The sequence below is a fragment of the Salvia splendens genome, chromosome 11 (genome assembly GCF_004379255.2).
Source record: "Salvia splendens isolate huo1 chromosome 11, SspV2, whole genome shotgun sequence".
In the NCBI taxonomy this organism is placed as follows: Eukaryota; Viridiplantae; Streptophyta; class Magnoliopsida; order Lamiales; family Lamiaceae; genus Salvia; species Salvia splendens.
Window position 1 is genome coordinate 19,412,372 of NC_056042.1, and position 13,968 is coordinate 19,426,339.

The following is a 13,968-nucleotide window of genomic DNA, read 5'->3' on the forward strand; positions in this document are numbered from 1 at the left end:
TGGGAGTTAAATTGGCACATATCACCATTCACCACTAACTAGACATTTCGGTATTTCCGTGGGTGATAAGTGACTTGCTTTGCAAAGTTATTTCATTAACTATGCTCGAACTAATAGTCTCTGATTAGGCATATAGAATCTAATGCCAAAATGGAACAAGATAAAGGGGGAAATAGAAGTACTCCCTCTGTCCGCGAATAGGAGTCCCGTTTTCCTATATTAGTAGTTCGTCCGCGAATAGTACTCTCGGTTCATATTTACTATAAATGGTAATAAGGTCTCACATTGCACTAACTCATTCCACTCACATTTCATTTAAAATTAATATATACAAGTGAGAGTAACTTTTTTCCATTCACTTTTCTTAACATTTCTTAAAACCCGTGGCAGAGAGAAATGAGACACCTAATCGCGGACGGAGAGAGTATTTGAGTTCAGATTTTGATATTCAAACTTTTTTTTGACTACTTGGTATGAATATAGAGTGGTATTTAGAAATTTTACTGCATTTGCCTACAGGTTAAACATATTTCAAAGAAAAGTAAGATGCAGAAAATAACTAAAAGCAGAAAGTCAGCCAAGCTAATGTCCAGAAAAACCTTTGTTTTGACATCAAATGCTGAAGAGGTACCACCAGTAGCATTGATCCAGTTAACAATGCATTGTCGATGAGCATCTGCAGATAGGGATGTCAATGTAGCCCGCAACCTGTGGGCTGACCCGAATAGACAGCCAAATTTATAGGGTTTGGGCTGAAAATTTCTAGCCCGATAAAATTAAAACACGATTAGTCCGCACCCGATTAACCCGCGACCCGTTAGGGCTAGACCCGAACACCCGATGGGCTGGCGCAAAAACCCGATAAAATTTCTATTATTCTATTTTTTTACTCCTAATTCGACACTTTATTGATTAATTTTATAATATAGACAACTAAAAAAATAACTTTCAATTTTATATTAAATATACAAATTATATATTGAATTTTTTTTAATATAATAATTGATAAATAAATTAAAAACTTCAAATTCACTTTAAAAAATATTTAAATTTCTAAAACATGCATTAAAATTTCACGAAATATCTCAAATATTAGTATTTGATCATTGTTTATGATTGAGTTTGACCATATATCTCAAATTTATCATAATTAAATATTTTACATTTTATGAATATAACTAATTTTCATCATTATTTATTGGATTGATCGCATGTTAATCTTATCGGTAGCAACTCGATTAGCCCGTTGGGCTAGCCCGAAATCCGAGCTTTTAGGATTAGGGTTGAACTTTTACAACCCGAAAGAATTCACAACCCAATTAGCCCGCACCCGATTGACCTGCAACCCGAGTAGGGCCGGCCCGATTGACATCCCTATCTGTAGGCATATGAAACAACATAGTGGATGTGGTGAAGCTAGGTTGTATATATAAAAGGCATCAGCAGGGAAAAATTCACCATGAAATGCACAAATCTAAAGCTTAAGCTCCATTGCTAATACAAACTGTCATTATGAATTAGGATTAAGCTCTAAGTGTTGCCATCACCACTTAAATGAGGTGTACAAGGGCTTTGTTGACTTTGTTAGATAACTGGATTAGTCTAATTCTATCAAAAGGTTGAAGTGCATGTACATATAGACGAATATTTGCTTTAAAGCAGTCCATATTAGATCAAAGAGTTCACAACTGGTTGGTTGAATCTTAAAGTGTCCTTATTCCCAAGAATTTGAAGGGATCATGCTAGTTACCTTGATTATAACACAAATTACCACCTTCATAAGCAAGGCTATCCCAGTATTCTCCAATGGCAAATGCAGGATTTGAAGCTTCGATATATTCTTTTACATAAGCACCAGAGAAGCCCCTGCCAGGAAAGTGAGTAATGTTGGCAATAACACACCATGCTGAACTGAAGTTACACTATTTGAATATCAATAACTGTGACATATATCAGACTACCGCCACCCAGAGAAGATCTATATTTGGTAAAAACAGTAAAAGGAAAATCATCATCCGAACAGATTCCTGTACCAAATTCATCGTTCAATGTCGAGCACATGAAAATACTTAGTCGGATTTAATAAGTGGGCTTTCAGATTTTAGGCATATTCTTATAAGAGTCTGAACATCCACCCTACTAGAACACATTTTCTTGTAATTTCATCCATTGTTTAAATGAGAGAGAGAGAGAGAGAGAGAGATATATGGTCTGCATATGGGATTTCTCAGTCACTTCATTCTACCAACTATTTTTCCCAATAGTTGTCCACTTGAACTTTGCGAAATTTGTACTTTGGCACCTACAGGATACAAGACGTATTTTCTACAATTTCGAAAAAAAGGTTAGAAAAGTTGCAGTTTTCGACACATACGAGCAAATCTGCTCAAACATTAGACAAATGCCGACTTCGGACTTCCATGTGCCTAAGTGAAAATTCCAGAAAGCTTTGGTGGAAAAGTGTTAAGGAAGGAGTTCATATTAAACTGAGCTGGCATGAGTGATACAATAAAAAAAATCCTCACCTAGCAAAATCCAGCCGCCATCCGTCAAACCCAATATCATTTCTGAGCCAGTCTAGCCACTCTTTTATGTCTCTTCGTACAAAATCCTGTGAGTGATCAACATTTGGTGCCGCATGAAAAATATCACCTGTTTTACCAGAAGCAAAAAGTAGTGAACATTGATGAATTTACTGATTATCATCTCGGATTAATCAATCTTTGTTAGATACCAGGAAAACCACTAGAAATAACAGCATAACTAAAAATAATACAGAAAATAGCGAATTCACTAACATCAGATTAGTTTCAGAATGTACATTCTAGTTAGAATGTGGGTTCATTCTTGTAGACACCCGTAATAACAATACTTCAGGGGCATTCTGACGATGATTATAACAGATGTTATCTGCAAATATGCTGCTTACACATTCTATTGACTCTGTATGGTAAGCATTGATAAAAACTAACATTAATGGTAAAAAAGTTTGATAGCCAGCATCAAAAGATGAGCAAGACTTAATTTCACTTTTGTGCCTAGTTAGCCGAATGCACTCACGCCTTCGTCTTCGTCGATGGGCCGTCGCTGTCGCCAGATTTTGTGGTGAGTTGCAGAGAAAGAAAAAAAATTAGGGTTCATGGTGAAGAATAAGGGAAGAAGACGAAAGAGAGGGAACATTTTAAAGAGGTTGATTTTCATTCGCTGAAATTAAAATTTAAATTTTGAGTTTTATTTTCACCTTTATTTGAATTTAAAAATATTTCACAATTTAAAAAAAATAAAAAATATTTGCTACAGTAATCACAAAAGCCTAATTCGGTCAACAATTTGCTAATTGACGGTTGACCATTGAAAATTGTCGGCGCCGTTAAAAAAGGACCGGATCGACACGAATTTCATTTGTTATGGACCCATTTTTCAAAAAGTGAATGTTTTGGACCAAATTCGTACTCCGGCCATATGTTAAGGACCAAAATTGACCTTTACTCTTTTTATATAGTACAATCATTTGTTTTATGATAATCTGTAATGGATATTCTGTCCTATAAATAAATCACAAATGAAAAAACATAGGCTCAAACGGAATCATTAGTGAGATTCAAATATCACCATGTCGAAATGATAATAATTAAGTAATTTTATGCAAAAAGGTCATAGAACACCGGGATGAACTTGTAGCAATGAAGTGAGATCTATTGTTTTTATTTATAATTAGTATATAATTTTTACAGTTGAATAGAATGCGGAGCTCCAGTATTATATTGAAAGCCACCCTTTAAGTAACTTGTAATAGCTGCTAGCTACAATAAGTAAGTGTTGAACGTGAGTTCCAAAAACAGATCATCGAACTCACGAGATCCTCATTGGATCACTAAAAGTTATGTAGGAGTATAGTTGAAGAGATAAGCAGGATTATCAACTTTCATCACACATTATTCATTTTAAATCATCTTCAAAATTGCATACATCCCTCTGAAACATTTTCCATGTGTCATAACACTCTTAAAAAAAAGTGGAGATTATCGGCGATTTTTCCATAAAATTTCTGCTGATAAAATCTTCAGTAGGTTTACCAACGAATCTTTGAAGGAATTTGGCACCATGCCTTGACGCCATAATCACCATCACCTTTTACCAGTGGATACTTGTTCTTTGGTAGTACCGGCGGAATGTACTAGTCCGTATTTGTATCATCTATTTATGTTGTATTTAATTTGTATAAAAATATTGAATTTATCGACATATATAGTTCATCGATAATGCTGAAGAAATCAGGTCGGTCGGTAAAATCTAAATTTGAAAGGCAACTTTTATCCTCTCTATATTTATTTCTCAAACCTTAGTCGCACACCACTCTCTTACCACCTTCTGCCCTATATCAGCCTTGCCATCGTGGATGAAGGGATCATATTACAAAAAGAGTGAACTACATAAAATGACCTTGACGTTTCCATTTGTTTCACTCCAGACCCCTGACTTTTAAAAATATCGCCACAAGTCTCTGGCCTTTAACATAATCACGTATCAGGTTTTTTCGGACTAAAAGGCCCTTCAGCCCTAAAAGAGCATTATGGGCATATCACACGGACTTCTGCAGTGGTGGCTTGAGACCTGACACGATTTGACGACTGTGCGTCAGCCTTCAGTCATGATGACTGTGCGTCAGCGGCTGCAACCTATACCAGAGTTCATTTGTGATTTAACAAATACATTTCAAAAATTTCACTTTGCAGCCATGTCTCATCTTCTTTTTTATTTATAACATTGTATTTTAATTAATTAAAATAAATATGGTTTATAATTAAAACAACATACTCCTAGAAAATATGGTCAAATACATATAAAAATCATCCAATGTAGTTTTTGAAGTATGGGGTAGTTTTAATATCACCAATTAATTTGGATATATTCTTCAATATTTAAAAAAGGACATGGGTATGGTATGTATACTAATTAATATGGTATTTATAGTCCAGGTACGTAACAATCCATTTCTAGTGATTTTTAATGTTTTCCCCACAAATTAATGAACATTTACTTACTATTTAAATGACCGATCAATTTGGTGCTGGCAGTCACATTTAATATCGTTTGCCTTTTTTATTTTCTTTATCCCATTTAATTAATAAAGTGCTTAGTCACCTATAATCAACGAGATAATATGGGGTAAAACTGTTTGAAAATATAAACCGTAAATTTGTAATTTTATAAAATTGAATGATAACAATAATAATAATGAAAAATTAATGGAATTATTTTATATTCGAAGTATTTAGGTGTGGCCGTGTGGATAAATTATCTGAGCATGATTTACTGTTGCCCACAGGCTACCAATTCTCCCTAAAAACAATTTTAAAAACTTAAAAATTGGGTAATCAATGTGAAATGGGCTCGGAAATTTAACATAAAAATAATAGCTGGATGGCGACAAAACATTTTAATTCTGTTTTGTTTCATAAAAAAGTTGTGATTTTCACTAAATGTATCCATGAATTTAAATATCTCATGCAATCAAATAAAAAATGAAAATGAAAGTACGATACATATATAAATATTAATATCACGCAAATTGTTACTACATTTTGGATATATTCTTCAATATTTAAAAAAGGACATGGGTATTATCATTTACATTAAATATTAAATAATTATAAATCTGCAACATAGTACAGACATAAATATCTATTCCCTCTGGTTGGAAATAATTGTGACAGGAAATAATTGCCGAGCTTGGGAAAGACAATTGATTTGACAAAAGTGCAGAGTAGAATATGTCTGAAATGCCCTTCAAGGCATTTGGGCATTTTGGTCTGAAAAATGGCTATAAATATACGATACGTGATTATGTTAAAGGCCAAAGATTTGTGGCGATATTTTTAAAAGTCAGGGGTCTGGAGTGAAACAAATGGAAACGTCAGGGTCATTTTATGTAGTTCACTCTTACAAAAAATACAATAAAATTAATTCGAAATTATTCCTTATAGGGCAATATATATTTTTCCAGTCCCTAGAGAACTTCATTGGTTTGGTAAAAAATAGTCAAGCACTACAAAAAAGGAGGTGCTTACCGACCACCAAAAAGGGGAAAATGCTCGGTATATCACACTTTACCAACCACTTTCCGAGTACTTTAGGTAGTCGGTATTTGCTTCGTCGACATTTTTCACCGAGTGCTTGTTGGTGCTCGGCAATCTGGTCAACTAACCACGGTTACCATGCGGCAGTGGCTAGCACCTACATGTCGTCGGAATATTGCAAGCACCAATGGGTGCTTGGTGTTTAGGATAGGTGAGGGGTTTAGATGTAGCGAGCACGACCAGGTTGGCAAGCATGTATATGTGCTCATATAACTGCAAGCACCAACGGGTGCTCGGTGTTTTGGAGATGTGCATGTGCCGAGCACGGCTGTTGTTCGACCAGGTTGGCAAGCACCTATTGGTGCTCGGTATTTTCGAAAGGTGAGGTTTGGATGCAGTGAGCATAGCCTCTATTCGAGCAAATTCACGAGCACATCCATGTGCTCGGAAGTAGGTTATTCTGAATTTTTTTATATATTTAAATTATTTTTAAATATATATTATTTTTAAATTATTTATAAAATAAAAAATGATCAGATATTAAAAACTAAACAAAGCTTAAATAACATTAAAAAGATAAGTTTTTTAACAAAAATATATAAAGATAAGATTGTCTTACAAAATAACACTAAACTACACATTTTTCATTTGTCCCAATTTTTCATTAAAAAGACGCATCATTCGATCTTCCATCTGTTGCTCCCTCCTAGCCACTTCCTCTCGCATCTGTTGCTCCCTCTTAGCCGCTTCCCCACGCACCAGTGCAATTTTCCGATCTGAATCGGCTTGCACTTTTTCAAGTTGCAGCTGCATTTGATCACGGTGCTCTTTAACTCATTGCTCGACCATTTCATCGATCTGCCTAGCATTGACGGGGGTAGAACCCACAGATGAGTAAGTGGCCAATGGGAAGAATATGCTTGTTGCTTGCCCCGCGCCAGAAATTTGTTTTCTCTTCTTCACCTTCCCAAAATGCTCCAAGAAGATGGCTTCATGATCCGGGTTCGCTATTCCTTCATCCCGTAGTTCTTCAACATGTGCCATAATGTCATCCATCCATTAAACAAACATGAAAAACATTCAAAATGTGTAACAACAAAGGAGAGAACCTCACAAGCAACAAGCTCATCATAGAATATCAATTAAACTTCATAGGAAAACAATAAGTAAAATCGATCAGACAATTTTGTGAGAACAACTCAAAGAGAACGAATATGCAGCGACACTACAAATTCAAGACAGCCTCTACCAACAAAAACAAAAATGGAGGGCAATACAAAAAAATTTCAACCTAAGTATCCATGAGTAAACAGGTTCACTTTGAGTATAAAGTAAAACCGAATCTGAAGCCTAATTTTAGTCTGCTATCAAAAGCATTTTTGAAATCCTAAAAAAGCAAAAGTGACCACAATATACTCATTGCTACAATAATTTAGCATTTTATAAACCAAGAGTCTGAAATATGAATTTTCGAAAAAATGAATTTTGGATTTTCACTGTCAAAATAATTTTTTAGCCAATTGAATAAACTTAGCCAATGGTTCAAACATCCTAATCTATTTGGTAGATGATTTGCTACTAAGAACCAAAGCATGTGCAAGCAGCCAAGCACAACACGTGTTATATGACCAAACCAACACAAGAAACTATATTTTTCATAATTCAATTGAATAAATATTCAACAGATTGAGCATAATGATGATAATGCATTTAAACTCTTGTAATTCCTACCAGCACAGGTTGTATTTGTTAAACTTATAAGATGTTGACCTTTTCTCTTATCCTTAAACTGTCACGACCGCCCATACAAAGGGGTATCACAACCGCGGCGATCGTGACCGACATGCATGGATAACAGTTTAAAAGAAGACTTAATTAACTTAAGAAAGGAAAACAACCTAGTTTTAAGAAGTTTAAGGTTATAAAATTTTTTTTGAGAAGACTTAAGGTAAAATGCTTTTAAAAGGGCAACGGGAAAAATTAGACTTATGAAATAAAATAATTAATAACTAAGGTAAAACAAACATTTAACTTAAATCTCGGAAAACACCATTTTCAAAGGACAACGTAAATACTTGTTTGAAACCTAACACCACCATACATGTTCAAACACAAAATTTAAAGAGAAGATTAAGGTTTTGAGACATAGTTCAAATTATAGCAGCGGAAAAATAAGGTTTAAGGAGAGTCAAGGATAACGCCTATGTATGAAGACACAACGCATCCTAGATACTTAAGCCAGCTCAACATCCACCGCAACATCCCGCTTAACCTGCACATAAGGAAAATAATATGCATGGCTGAGTACTTGTTGTACTCAATGGGCTCATGCCGAAAATATTTTAATAAGTTATGTCATCCATACCAGTGATCTCGAGTTTTATATAGTAAGAAATATCACGAGAAACACAAAAATTCAAGTCTGCCCAGACAATTTATCTCCCCACTTTTCACATCAATCCATCAATCACAATCACAGTGTGACGAAAGTGTGGCCACACTATTCGCCCACGAGACCGGCCGACTAGCAAGGACGGCTCACGATCCCACCAGTGTACACAGCCTAATAGGGATAGCGGCCCTACTCAAACCCGAATTCATTTCACAACACAGCCATATAGCCTAACGGAGTAAACTCAAACGAACTAGGCATCAGGCACACAATCTCATAACAAAAACAACAGGGCATGACATAACAAGTTAAACCACTCTTATAACTTCACATAGTATTTTCGGAAAAATAAAGAGGTTTGAAAAGAAAACCCACCTCGTTCGCTTAACAATTCACAACCCAACTTATGGCAACTCTCGTTCCCCGAGTTCACGAATACACAATCACCCTTGTAAATGACAACACAAGTCAGCCTTCCACAAAAAACACATTACTATGCATGTCCTAACGTTTCTCTCTCATCGTCTCTCTCAATTACCCAATCCCAACATACGTCACAAAGATGGAAAGACACACCGTAATATATTTCAACTTATCTCACGTTATCACATCATTCAACACGTTCCTTGGACATACATGCATCATATAATACTTTTAAACTTGAAAATAAGAGTTATTTTAACAAGGCAGAAAACTGGCAGAACTGTGCGACCGTTTCGTAAAAATCACTATAAATTCAACCGACCTCATATGAAGCTAAATTTTGGTCACAAGATGGAAGACACATTCAAGTTCATCCATACAATTTTTCGCACTGAAATCACGTCATTTAGTCAGTCATATAATATATTAAACTCTCTGGTCGGAACATATACTTTCTGACAGCACTGCGCAGTTCATTTGAAAAATTCACCATAAATTCATCCAATGCCCAAAAAGGCTGAAAATTTAACACGACTCAGAAGACACTTCAAATTTTAATATAGTTCAAGAATCACATCAATCGGAGGTCATTTGGTCAGTCAAACAGAAAACGAAACCTTCCTGGCGAGAACACGAGTTTCTGGCAGATTTGCGCAGTCAATTTCAAATATTTAATAAAAATTCATTTTTCGATAAAAAGGGCTGAAATTCACACGAAACACAGGAAACACCTTGAAGTTTACTCAGTAAAAATTATTTCATGTCAAAATTCGTTCGTTTGATGGGTCAATTACAGATCATAAGTTACTGGTCGTGCACCACAGATTTCAGATTCATAGTTCGAACATAGGGTTTTCATCTTCCATCAAACAAACACCGATTTTTCATGCTCGAAAACACATAATCATGCTTACAAGGTTCTCATACACATATTTGCACATAACTCACATCATTCACCAATATTCCAATCCAACATCACATGATTTCAATCAAAAACACAAAACCATCCAAGTTCTTATGACAACACACTTTCCCCCCGATAAATCTTGCGATCTATTAATCCTACACCCTCTACATGCATGTAGGACTCAAGAACATGGTTCAAATGAAAAGGATGAGGAAAAGTGAGCAAATATACCTTCTTTGACAAAAATAAATCGGTAGAAGCAAAGAACGAAGCGATCCGTCGGAGACTCTTGAAAAATACCTTCAATGGTTGCAAGAATAAGCTTGAATGGGAGATTTTTGGAGATGGGAGAGTGGGAGAAGAGGGAAGACGTGTGGGAGAGAATGAGGGAGAGGGGGTGGCAAAAATTTGAGAGAATGGGGGGCTAGGGTTTGTTTAAGTATTAAATATATTCTAGGTTTAGGTCCATGAGTAAATTAAATAAATAAATTGTGGATAATTAAAATATAGGCTAATGAATAAAAATTCCACAATTAATTTGGTAATTTCTTTTATGGGAAAAGGCTCCCATAAAATAGGTAACAAATAATTAAATTCCCAAAAGGAAAAAAAATAAGGCATAGGGGCGTGTGGGATGGAGACAAAAATAGAAGGACAATATTTCACATCCCCAATTAATTAGACATAGGTATTTATTTGAATAAAAAGGGATTCCACAACAATAGTAAACAAATACAATTTCTCCACAAATAGGGAAGGGGCGAAAATTTGGCTTTAATTGCCACAAGGAAATATTTCAAATATTAATTCAATTAGAGTGAGGAAGAAAAATGTGGTATGATTTAATTGGATTTGAAATAAAAGAAGGGAATCAATAAGGCATCAATTAAATCAAAGCAAAATAATTAATCCTCCTATTAAATAGGGGATTTTTCGAAACTCCCAAAAAAATAGCTAGAGTTCAAATTTCATGTAGCATAAATTAGGGATAATTTGGTTTGGATTTAATTTGGATAAAAATCCCAAAATAATTAATTAAATCCAAGAAGAGAATATTAATTCCAATAATTTTGAAGAGGCCGAAAATATCCCATTAAATTGGCTAGAATAAAATGCATGATCTCACTTAATTAATTCCTCACATTGGAACATATAACAATTAGACAATACTTCATTCCACATCACTAATAACAATTATTTCATATAATCAACTTAATCACATAAAAACAATTAATTTCATAAAAGGAAATTTTATTCGACACCCATTTGAAAATAAAGTCACAAAAATTTTGGGATGTTACATAAACTCTAGATATTGAATAAAAAAATAAGAGAGATGTGCAAGAAATCAAGTCATTTCCGTAAATCAAGCCAAACATGTGAAAAGACTTACTACAATTTGTTGAGCACGTTGCGAACACAACTGGCCTTGCGAATCACCACCGTTCCTTAGCTTGTGGGTCTTTATATCTGGGTAGATATGGCTAGAAAGTGGTGTTCTAAGGGTTGGAAAATATTTTTTTTTGGGTGAGGGGGGTTCCTACTGCCTTCAGTGTTGCTACACGCTGTCACTTTACCCTAGGCACCTTGTGGCAGCCACTCTTTTCTTTTCTGGATTAGTGGAAAGTGGTTCCACTTTAGGCTTTTGACTCAAATTTTAAGAGGGCTTTTGTGTTTTGGCTTTAAGTGTAGGCTTTTCTCTCATACTCACATCATCTATACTGACTAGGAGATACTAAGAGGGGGTGGTTTCCATTTTCCAGCATGTCCTATCTCCCTCAATTCCCCTTACCGTCAGTTCGAGACAGTTGAGTTTTAAGTCCAATCAAATAAAAAAAAACTAGACCTAGACATTACACAAACACTTAAAAACAGATAACACATATGTACACATGTCATACTGACCAGTGCATTCCCCCCTCCCACTTCACACGTGTCTGCCCTCAGATGAGGCTGTGAAGTGGAAAAAGGTAATGGCCAGTATGGCTGACACACAGACATACCAAAACACAACAAGACATACTTATACTAAAAACTTCTCACACTAAGACTATATAATAGGCTAAGTGGGAGAGTTTAAAATCTAAATAGAAACCATCAAACCTAAACATATATATACAACAAACTCCTCACACTTAGACTATATAATAGGCTAAGTGTGAGTTGACATGCACACGAAAAAAGAAAACAGAAAACACAAACACATGCGCCAAAAATGGCAAACCCTTTACTTCTCACACTTAGACTATTGCGTAGGCTAAGTGTTATGAAAGGGGTTTGCTCACATACTACACAGATTATACTACCTGAAAACCCAACAAAACACAATAAAAATATGAAAAACTAAAAACTGAAAATAAAAAGAAAACTAACTGGTCAGTATGGTTGGTCACTTGTTCCTCCTGCTCCTTCACGGGGCAGGTTGTGGTGCAGGTGGTTCTTTCGGTTGTTCCTTCCTCTCATTCTCGGACTGCTTGTTCCCAAATTTTGCCGACTCTTTGGCATCTCCTTCCTCTTGTTTCTCTTCTTCTGTCTCGGTCTCCATGGGTTCGTTATCCTGGCCTCCATGGCCACTCAGTCCAGCTTCACGGACCAACTTCCCGGTCGCCAGTTCTTTCAGGATTCCTTCCATCATAGTTGCCAAACGGATTAACTCCGCTCTTGCTTTCCTATTATCATCAGCTAACTCTGCCACTGCTTTTTCCAACCTCTCCAGCCTCTGCTCCTGCGCTGGTGTTCCCTGGGCTGCCGTCGCTCTCCCGGCTGGTATAGCTTCTTCTCCCATCACGTAGAAACGTGGTATGCCCTGCCTCATGTAAACGGTGTTCGTTCAGACGAACAAAGGTCTATCAAAGAGGCCAGGAGGGTCGACCATCGTCAAGGGGGATAAGTCCTCTCCCTCCGAGATAGCTATGTTGTTCTTGACAAATACTCCCAATATATGGCAGAGGAAGAGGTTCCTAGCTGGGTGGGTGGCGATGAGGTGACACTGGTACGCAGTCCAGAAGCCCAGGTGCACTGTCCTTCCGCGCTTAGCACTCCAGAGGAGGTACAGTTCGGTCATTGAAGTTCGGACGGCAGAATTTGATTGCCCCAACAAATTAAAATCCAGGTAAAGCTGTACCAGACGCAGAATCGGGTTGTTGAAATGGACGGAGCGGGAGATAGTGGACAGGAACTGCCCTGCGTCAGGGTGAGTAAGTTCCTCCCAGGCTTCCTCGGGCTCAAATTCCACATGTCTGTGGGGAATTCCCCGCTCCCTACTTCTCCACTCAGGCCCTATGGCCTCCTCCAAACTGCACATTCCCAGTCGCACGGTCCACTCAATCAAGCTCATCTGTATCTCTCCGCCAAACAGCCTAAAACTGATACATTCCTCATCTAGATCAGTGGTGACCTTAAACCTAAAGGTCGTGAAAAACTCCTTCGCTAATCTAACCAGGACACTCGGATCTCCATTCTCCAACAACCACTCAAAACCCAACGCACGCAAATAGGCCAGAAACGACTCACAAGCTTCTAACTCATCCAAGGAAGGGAAATGGAGTACCTTTCCACATTTAACCTGTTTGCTCTTGTCATCCTTGGTGCCGAAAGCATCTTGGACCTTTTTGGAGTCGAAAAGTTTCATCTCCTCCACTAACTCGTCCGTGAGTTCCACTGCCCATCTTCTGAATCGGAGTCTCTCCGCAGGAGGATATAATAGCTCCCGATGATCGCCTGGGAGTTGTTGCTCCTTGTACTCCTCATCCTCCATGGATGTATCGCTATCTGATTCGGATTCATCGCTGGCAGTGTAATCGTTATCGCTCGACTCTCTGCGGTTTGGTGGGGTTCTCTGAGTGGCTTCAGTTATGACTACGCCAGTATTGAATGTGCGCTGTCTCTTGCTGCTGGGCTTCTTCTTGACAGGGGCTTTCCCTTTCCGTTTCCTTTCTACTTGATATCTGGCTTCCTCTCCGTCATCCTCGTCTTTCTCTTCTTCTGGTTCCTTCTCAGCTTGTGTCGAAAGTGAATCCTGGGTAGTAGGGTCGGTCTTTCCGCTGGTACGGGCATTGTCAATTCTCTGCTCCTCGTGGCCTATTGACTTGGATGCGAGGTCTAGACCCTCAGCCATCCCGTCAGCCTCTTCACCTTGGCCACTCGGTGTTAGAGAGACCGCTTCG